An 8,658-nucleotide genomic window follows, 5' to 3' on the forward strand; every position below is an offset into this window, starting at 1 on the left:
CCATCAATAAATATTCATTGATAACCTGTCTGATTTCTCTGCATTTTTATTACTCTATTGCGTAGTTACTAATAAATACCATCAGTTAATAGCAACACTGGGCTCCAAAGTGCTTTCAATTTCTGCTGCTTCTTTTACCCGTCACGCATCATATAGCGGGCAGCGGAGATTGCGGGCGGCGGAGTGAGCCGGGAGCAGGGTGAAGATTTAAGGGCTTCGCCTCAACGGGCTTAGGCGGAAACGGGCGAGGAGAGGAAGGTTTGGGATTCATTTTCTGTTGTTATTTGAGGAGAGGGGCAGTATGAGTGTGAGGGCAGTTTGCTGTTCTCGGTGTCGGATGTGGGAGGCCCTGGAGTCTCCAAGCCTCCCGGACGTCTACATCTGCGCCAAGTGCATCGAGATGCAGCTCCTAAGGGACCGCGTTACGGAACTGGAGCTGCAACTCGATGACCTTCGTCTGGTCAGGGAGAGTGAGGAGTTGATAGAGAGGAGTTATAGGCAAGAGGTCACACCGGGTCCACGGGAGGCAGACAAGTGGTTCATGGTTAGGAGGGGGAAGGGGAAGAGTCAGATAATAGAGAGTACTCCGGTGGCTGTGCCCCTTAACAATAGGTACTCCTGTTTGAGTACTGTTGGGGGGGACAGCTTACCCGGGGAAAGCGACAGTGGCCGTGCCTCCGGCACAGAGTCTGGCCCTGTAGCTCAGAAGGGTAGGGCAAGGAAGAGGAGGGCAGTTGTGATAGGGGACTCGATAGTAAGGAGGTCAGATAGGCGATTCTGTGGACGCAGTCCAGAGACCCGGATCGTAGTTTGCCTCCCTGGTGCCAGTGTCCGGGGTATTTCTGATCGTGTTCAAGATATCCTGAAGTGGGAGGGTGAGGAGCCAGAGGTCGTGGTACATATAGGTATCAATGACATAGGTAGGAAAAGGGATGAGGTCCTGAAAGGAGAATATAGGGAGCTAGAAAGGGAGTTGAGAAAAAGGACCTCAAAGGTAGTCATCTCGGGATTAGAAACGTGTGCAATAAAGTTATAATGGGTGACTTCAATCTACATGTAGTTTGGGTGAACCAAATTGGTAAAGGTGCTGAGGAAGAGGATTTCTTGGAATGTATGCGGGATGGTTTCTTGAACCAACATGTCGAGGAACCAACTAGAGAGCAGGCTATTCTGGACTGGGTTTTGAGCAATGAGGAAGGGTTAATTAGCAATCTTGTCGTGAGAGGCCCCTTGGTTAAGAGTGACCATAATGTGGTGGAATTCTTCAATAAGATGGAGAGTGACATAGTTAATTCAGAAACAAAGGTTTTGAACTTAAAGAGGGGTGACTTTGAAGGTATGAGACGTGAATTAGCTAAGATAGACTGGCAGATGACACTTAAAGGATTGACGGTGGATGTGCAATGGCAAGCATTTAAAGTTTGCATGGATGAACTACAACAATTGTTCATCCCAGTTTGGCAAAAGAATAAATCAAGGAAGGTAGTGCACCCGTGGCTGACAAGAGAAATTAGGGATAGTATCAATTCCAAAGAAGAAGCATACAAATTAGCCAGAAATAGTGGCTCACCTGAGGCCTGGGAGAAATTCAGAGTTCAGCAGAGGAGGACAAAAGGCTTAATTAGGAAGGGGAAAAAAGATTATGAGAGAAAACTGGCAGGGAACATAAAAACTGACTGTAAAAGCTTTTATAGATATGTAAAAATGAAAAGACTGTTAAAGACAAATGTAGGTCCCCTACAGACAGAAACAGGTGAATTGATTATGAGGAGCAAGGACATGGTAGACCAATTGAATAATTATTTTGGTTCTGCCTTCACTAAGGAGGACATAAATAATCTTCCAGAAATAGTAGGGGACAGAGGGTCCAGTGAAATGGAGGAACTGAGCGAAATACATGTTAGTAGGGAAGTGGTGTTAGGTAAATTGAAGGGATTGAAGGCAGATAAATCCCCAGGGCCAGATGGTCTGCATCCGAGAGTGCTTAAGGAAGTAGCCCAAGAAATAGTGGATGCATTAGTGATAATTTTTCAAAACTCGTTAGATTCTGGACTAGTGCCTGAGAATTGGAGGGTGGCTAATGGTACTCCACTTTTTAAAAAGGAAGGAGAAAGAAACCGGGGAATTATAGACCGGTTAGCCTAACGTCGGTGGTGGGGAAATTGCTGGAGTCAGTTATCAAAGGTGTGATAACAGCACGTTTGGAAAGCGGTGAAATCATCGGACAAAGTCAGCATGGATTTGTGAAAGAAAAATCATGTCTGACGAATCTCATTGAATTTTCTGAGGATGTAACTAGTAGAGTGGATAGGGGAGAACCAGTGGATGTGGTATATTTGGATTTTCAAAAGGCTTTTAACAAGGTCCCACACAGGAGATAAGTGTGCAAACTTAAAGCACACGGTATTGGGGGCAAGGTATTGATGTGGATGGAGAATTGGTTAGCAGACAGGAAGCAAAGAGTGGGAATAAACGGGACCTTTTCAGAATGGCAGGCGGTGACTAGTGGGGTACCGGAAGGCTCAGTGCTGGGACCCCAGTTGTCTACAACATATATTAATGACTTGGATGAGGGAATGAAATGCAGCATCTCCAAGTTTGCGGATGACACGAAGCTGGGTGGCAGTGTTAGCTGTGAGGAGGATGCTAAGAGGATGCAGAGAAATTTGGATAGGTTGGGTGAGTGGACAAATTCATGGCAGATGCAATTTAATGTGGATAAATGTGAAGTTACCCACTTTGGTGGCAAAAATAGGAAAACAGATTATTATCTGAAATGTGGCCGATTAGGAAAAGGGGAGGTGCAACGAGACCTGGGTGTCATTATACACCAGTCATTGAAAGTGGGCATGCAGGTACAGCAGGCGGTGAAAAAGGCGAATGGTATGCTGGCATTTATAGCGAGAGGATTCGAGTACAGGAGCAGGGAGGTACTACTGCAGTTGTACAAGGCCTTGGTGAGACCACACCTGGAATATTGTGTGCAGTTTTGGTCCCGTAATCTGAGGGAAGACATCCTTGCCATAGAGGGAGTACAAAGAAGGTTCACCAGATTGATTCCTGGGATGGCAGGACTTTCATATGAAGAAAGACTGGATGAACTGGGCTTGTACTCGTTGGAATTTAGAAGATTGAGGGGGATCTGTTTGAAACGTATAAAATCCTAAAGGGATTGGACAGGCTAGATGCAGGAAGATTGTTCCCGATGTTGGGGAAGTCCAGAACAAGGGGTCACAGTTTGAGGATAAAGGGAAAGCCTTTTAGGACCGAGATTAGGAAAAACTTCTTCACACAGAGAGTGGTGAATCTGTGGAATTCTCTGCCACAGGAAACAGTTGAGGCCAGTTCATTGGCTATATTTAAGAGGGAGTTAGATATGGCCCTTGTGGTTACGGGGATCAGGAGGTATGGAGGGAAGGCTGGGGCGGGGTTCTGAGTTGGATGATCAGCCATGATCATAATAAATGGCGGTGCAGGCTCGAGGGGCCGAATGGCCTACTCCTGCACCTATTTTCTATGTTTCTATTTTTCTATGAAATACCGACATATCGGATTTCAGCTTCTCATGAATTCAATCATGTTATGATCACTGTCTCCTACCGGTTCCTTCACCTTAATCTCTCTGCACAATACCCAACCAGTACAGCCGATCCCCTAGTGGGCTCAACAACAAGCTGTTCTAAAAATCCATCTCGCAGTCATTCTACAAATTCTCTCTCTTGAGATCCAGTACGGACCTAATTTTTCTATCCACTCGCATGTTAAATTGCCCACAATTATCATAACACTGCCCTTCTGACAAGCCTTTCCTATTTCCTGTTGCATTTTGTAATCCACATTACTGCAGCTGTTTGGAGGCCTGCATATAACTGCCATCAGTGTCCTTTTACCCCTGCGATGTCGTAGCTCTACCCATATGATTCTGCACCCTCCGATCCTAGGTGACCTCTTTCTAATGATTTAATATCATTTCTTACCAATAAAGCCACGCCACCCACTCTGCCTACATGCATATCCTTCTGATACACCGTGTATCATTGGACGTCAGCTACCAGAGACGTGCATCCTTTAGCCACGTCTCAGTGATGACCACAATATTATACCTGCCAATCTGTAACTGTACCAAAAGATCATCCACCTTATTCCTTATGCTGAGTGCATTTAAGTATAACACCTAAGACCAGTACTCGGTACCTTTGCTTTGATTGCACCGCAACTTTATTGCACCGCAATTTATCCCAATGGCTGCAAATTTGCCCAAACGCCTGTCTGTCTTTCCTGACATCTTCACTGCTCACTATCTTCGATATAGTTCTGTTTCCCCCTCCTCTGCTCTATCATTCCGGTTCCCATCCCCCTGTCAAATTAGTTTAAACCTTCCCTAACAGCTCTGTTAAAGTTTCCCACCAGGATATTGGTCCCCTTCGGGTTCAGGTGTAACCCGTCCATTTTGAACAGGTCAGACTTCCCCCAGAAGAGATCCCAATGATCCACGAATCTGAAGCCCTGCCCCCTGCACCAGTCTCTCAGCCACGCATTCATCTGACTGATCCAACTATTCTTGCCCTCGCTAGCACGTGGCACATGTAGCAATCCCGAGTTTACTACCCTGGTAGTCCTGCTTCTCAGCTTCCTTCCTAACTCCTGAAAATCTCTCTTCAGGACCTCCTCCATCTTCCTATCGATGTCACTGGTACCAACGTGTACCAAGAGAGCTGGCTGCTCGCCCTCTCCCTTCAGAATTTTCTGGACCCGATCCGAGACATCCCGTACTCTGGCACCTGGGAGGCAACAAAGCATTCCCCATAGTGTTGTTAGCTGCCACCTTCCCTTTAAGGGTCAGACTGCCAATTTTTGCCTGTCAACATTGATGCATGGAATGTCTGTGCATGAAGGTCTCGAGCCGAGCACTCAATGCTCAACCGTAGGAGACCCAGTTCGAGTACTACTGTTTGTGATTTTGTCTCTGGATTTCTTCACTGTCCTCTTGTTTATTTCAAGTCTAAGTCGGAGTGTATTCTGGACCTTACTCGGCAATTGCCTTCACCATCATTCATATCTCTCTCGTTACAAAAGGGATTACTGCGTTAGGAGTGTGAGGAGATGAGGGCTCTCATTGAAGCTTCGTATTTTTCTCGGGATGTACGGTGGACAGCATTTTGACTTGATGCATGGCCGTCTGGTGTGGAGGCTGCAACGCAGAGGGTCGCCACGGACTACAGAATGTTCTAGACTGAATCAACTCCATCACGGGTACAACCCTCCCATCCATCGATGACATGTTCAAGACGGAATGCCTCGGGAAGACAGCATACATTTGAAAGGACTCTCACCAGCTGGGAAATGTCCTGTGCTCATCCGTACCATCAGGATACCGGAGCCGGAAAACTCAACAATTTACAAGCAGTGGCTTCCTCTCCGACATGAGTTTGCGAACCGTAAACACAAAATAAAACAATAAACACAAAACTCATAATAAAAATGCCATCCCCTTCCGCAATTCCTCCGTCTCCGCCGCATCTGCTCTCAGGATGAGGATTTTCATTCCAGGACGAGGGAGATGTCCTCCCTTTTTAAAGAAAGGAGATTCCCTTCCTCCACTGTCAACTCTGCTCTCAAACGCATCTCTCCCATTTTATGCACATCTGCTCTCACTCCATCTTCCCGCCACCACACTAGGAATAGGGTTCCCCCTTGTCCTCACCTACCACCCCACCAGCCTCCGGGTCCAACATATTATTATCCGTAACTTCCGCCACCTCCAACGGGATCCCATCACTAAGCACATCTTTCCTTCCCCCCTTCTCTCCGCTTTCCGCAGGGATCGCTCCCTACGCGACTCCCTTGTCCATTCGTCCCCCCCCCCATCCCTCCCCACTGATCTCCCTCCTGGCACTTATCCGTGTAAGCGGAACAAATACTACACATGCCCTTACACTTCCTCCCTCACCACTATTCAGGGCCCCAGGCAGTCCTTCCAGGTGAGGCAACACTTCACCTGTGAGTCGGCTGGGGTGACATGCTGCGTCCGGTGTTCCCGATGTGGCCTTTTATATATTGGCGAGACCCGACGCAGACTGGGAGACCGCTTTGCTGAACACCTACGCTCTGTCCGCCAGAGAAAGCAGGATCTCCCAGTGACCACACATTTTAATTCAACATCCCATTCCCATTCTGATATGTCTGTCCACGGCCTCCTCTACTGTAAAGATGAAGGTACACTCAGGTTGGAGGAACAACACTTTATATTCAGTCTTGGTTGCCTCCAACCTTATGCCATGAACACTGACTTCTCAAACTTCCGCTAATGACCCTCCCCGCCCCCTCATACCCCATCCGTTACTTATTTATATACACACATTCTTTCTCTCACTCTCTCCTTTTCCTTCCTCTGTCCTTCTGAATATACCCCTTATTCATCCTCTGGGTTTACGCCCCTTCCTCCTTTTACGTCTCACTGGTCCTCCTGTACAATGATCCTCTCATATCCCTTTTGCCAATTAACTGTCCAGTTCTTGGCTCCATCCCTCCCCATCCTGTCTTCCGCTATCATATTGGATCTACCCCAACACTTCCACTTACAAATCTCTTACTAGCTCTTCCTTCAGTTAGTCCTGACGAAGGGTCTCGGCCGAAACGTCGACTGCATCTCTTCCTGGAGATGCTACCTGGCCTGCTGCGTTCACCAGCAACTTTGATGTGTGTTGCTTGAATTCCCACACCCCGTACCGCCTGGTTTTACATCCTCCCCAAGATCCACAAGCCTGGCTGTCTCGGTAGACCCATAGTTTCTACCTGCTCCTATCCCACCGAACTTGTATCTGCCTACCTGGATTCCATTTTATCACCCATAGTTCAGTCCCTCCCCACCTACATCCAGGATACATCCCACGCCCTCCACCTCTTCAATAACTTCCAGTTCCCCGGTTCCAACCGCTTCATTTTCCCAATGGATGTCCAATCCCTGTACCCCTGCATTCCCCATCAAGAAGGCGTCAAATCCCTCCGCTACATTCTAGATAATATACCTCACCAGTTCCCCAACACCACTACCCTCCTCGGGTTGGCAGAACTGGTTCTTACACTTAATAACTTCTCTTTTGGCCCTTCCCACTTTCTTCAGACTAACGGTGTAGCTATGGGAACTCGCATGGGCCCCAGCTATGCCTGCCTCTTCGTTGGTTATGTTGAACATCCTGTGCTCCAAACCTATTCTGGTACTGCTCCCCAACTTTTCCTTCCGGACATTGACGACTACATTGGTGCTGCTTCCTGCGCCCATGCTGAGCTCGTCAATTTCATCGACTTTACTTCTAACTTCCACCCAGCCTGCAAATTCACTTGGTTTATCGCGGAAACTTCTCTCCCCTTTCTCGATCTCTCGACCTCCATCTCTGGAGACAGACTGTCCACTGATATCTTCTACAAGCCCACTGACTCTCATAACTACCTCAATCGTACCTCTTCCCACCCCGCCACGTGAAAAATGCAATTCCCTGTTCCCTGTTCCTCCGTCTCGCCGCATCTGCTCCGAGGATGAGATTTTCACTTCTAGGACATCTCAAATGTCCTCTTTGTTTAAGGATCGTGGTTTCCCTTCTGCTGTCATCAATGATGCCCTCACTCACATCTCCTCCATTTCCCGCACTTCAGCCCTCATCCCATTCTCCCGCCACCACGGAAGGGACAGAGTTGCCCTTCTACTCAGCTACGACCCCAGCAGCCTCCGGATCCAGCACATTATCCTCCACAACTTCCGCCACCTTCAACAGGACCCCACCACTAAGCACATGTTGCCCTCTCCACCCTCTCAGCTTTCCACAGGGATCGGTCCCTCCGCGACTCCCTGGTCCACATGTCCCTCCCCACGGATCTCCCACCCGGCACTTATCTCTGTAAGCGCAAGTGCTACACCCGTCCCTACACCTCCTCTCTTGCCACCATTCAGAGCCCCAAACAGTCCTCCCAAGTGAGGCAACACTTCACTTGTGAGTCTGTTGGGGTCATCTATTGCATCCGGTACTCCAGTGTGGCATCCTCTACATCGGTGAAACCCGGCGCAGATTGGGGGACCGCTTCGTCGAGCACCTCCGGACCGTCCGCCAAAACAGATAGGATCTCCCAGTAGCCTCCCACTTCAATTCTCCTTCACACTCCCATTCAGATATGTCCATACATGGCCTCCTCTACTGCCATGATGAGGCTAAACTCAGGTTGGAGGTGCAACACCTCATATACAGTTTAGGTAGTTTCCAGCCCCTTGGTATGAACATACAATTCTCCAACTTCCGGTAATTCCCTCCCCCTCCCTTCCCCTAGGCCTATGTCACTCTGCCCCCTCCCTCAGCTGCCTATCACCTCCCCCATGGTTCCGCCTCCTTCTACTACCCATTGTGTTTTCCCCTATTCCTTCTTCACCTTTTCGGCCTATCACCTCCCTGCCTCCCTTCCCTCAACTCTTTATCTTTCCCCTTACTGGTTTTTCATCTGGACCCTACCAGCCTTCTCCTTCCCACCCTCCCCCACCTTCTCTATAGGGCATCTGCCCCTTCACTTTCGGGCCCGAAACGTCGACCGATCTTTTCCACGGATGCTGCCCGACCTGCTGCATTTCTCCAGGGTGTTGTCAGTATCAGTTTGCGAACGTTCCCATGGTGC

This window comes from Mobula birostris, chromosome 13 (assembly GCF_030028105.1).
Source record: "Mobula birostris isolate sMobBir1 chromosome 13, sMobBir1.hap1, whole genome shotgun sequence".
NCBI classification, from domain to species: domain Eukaryota; kingdom Metazoa; phylum Chordata; class Chondrichthyes; order Myliobatiformes; family Myliobatidae; genus Mobula; species Mobula birostris.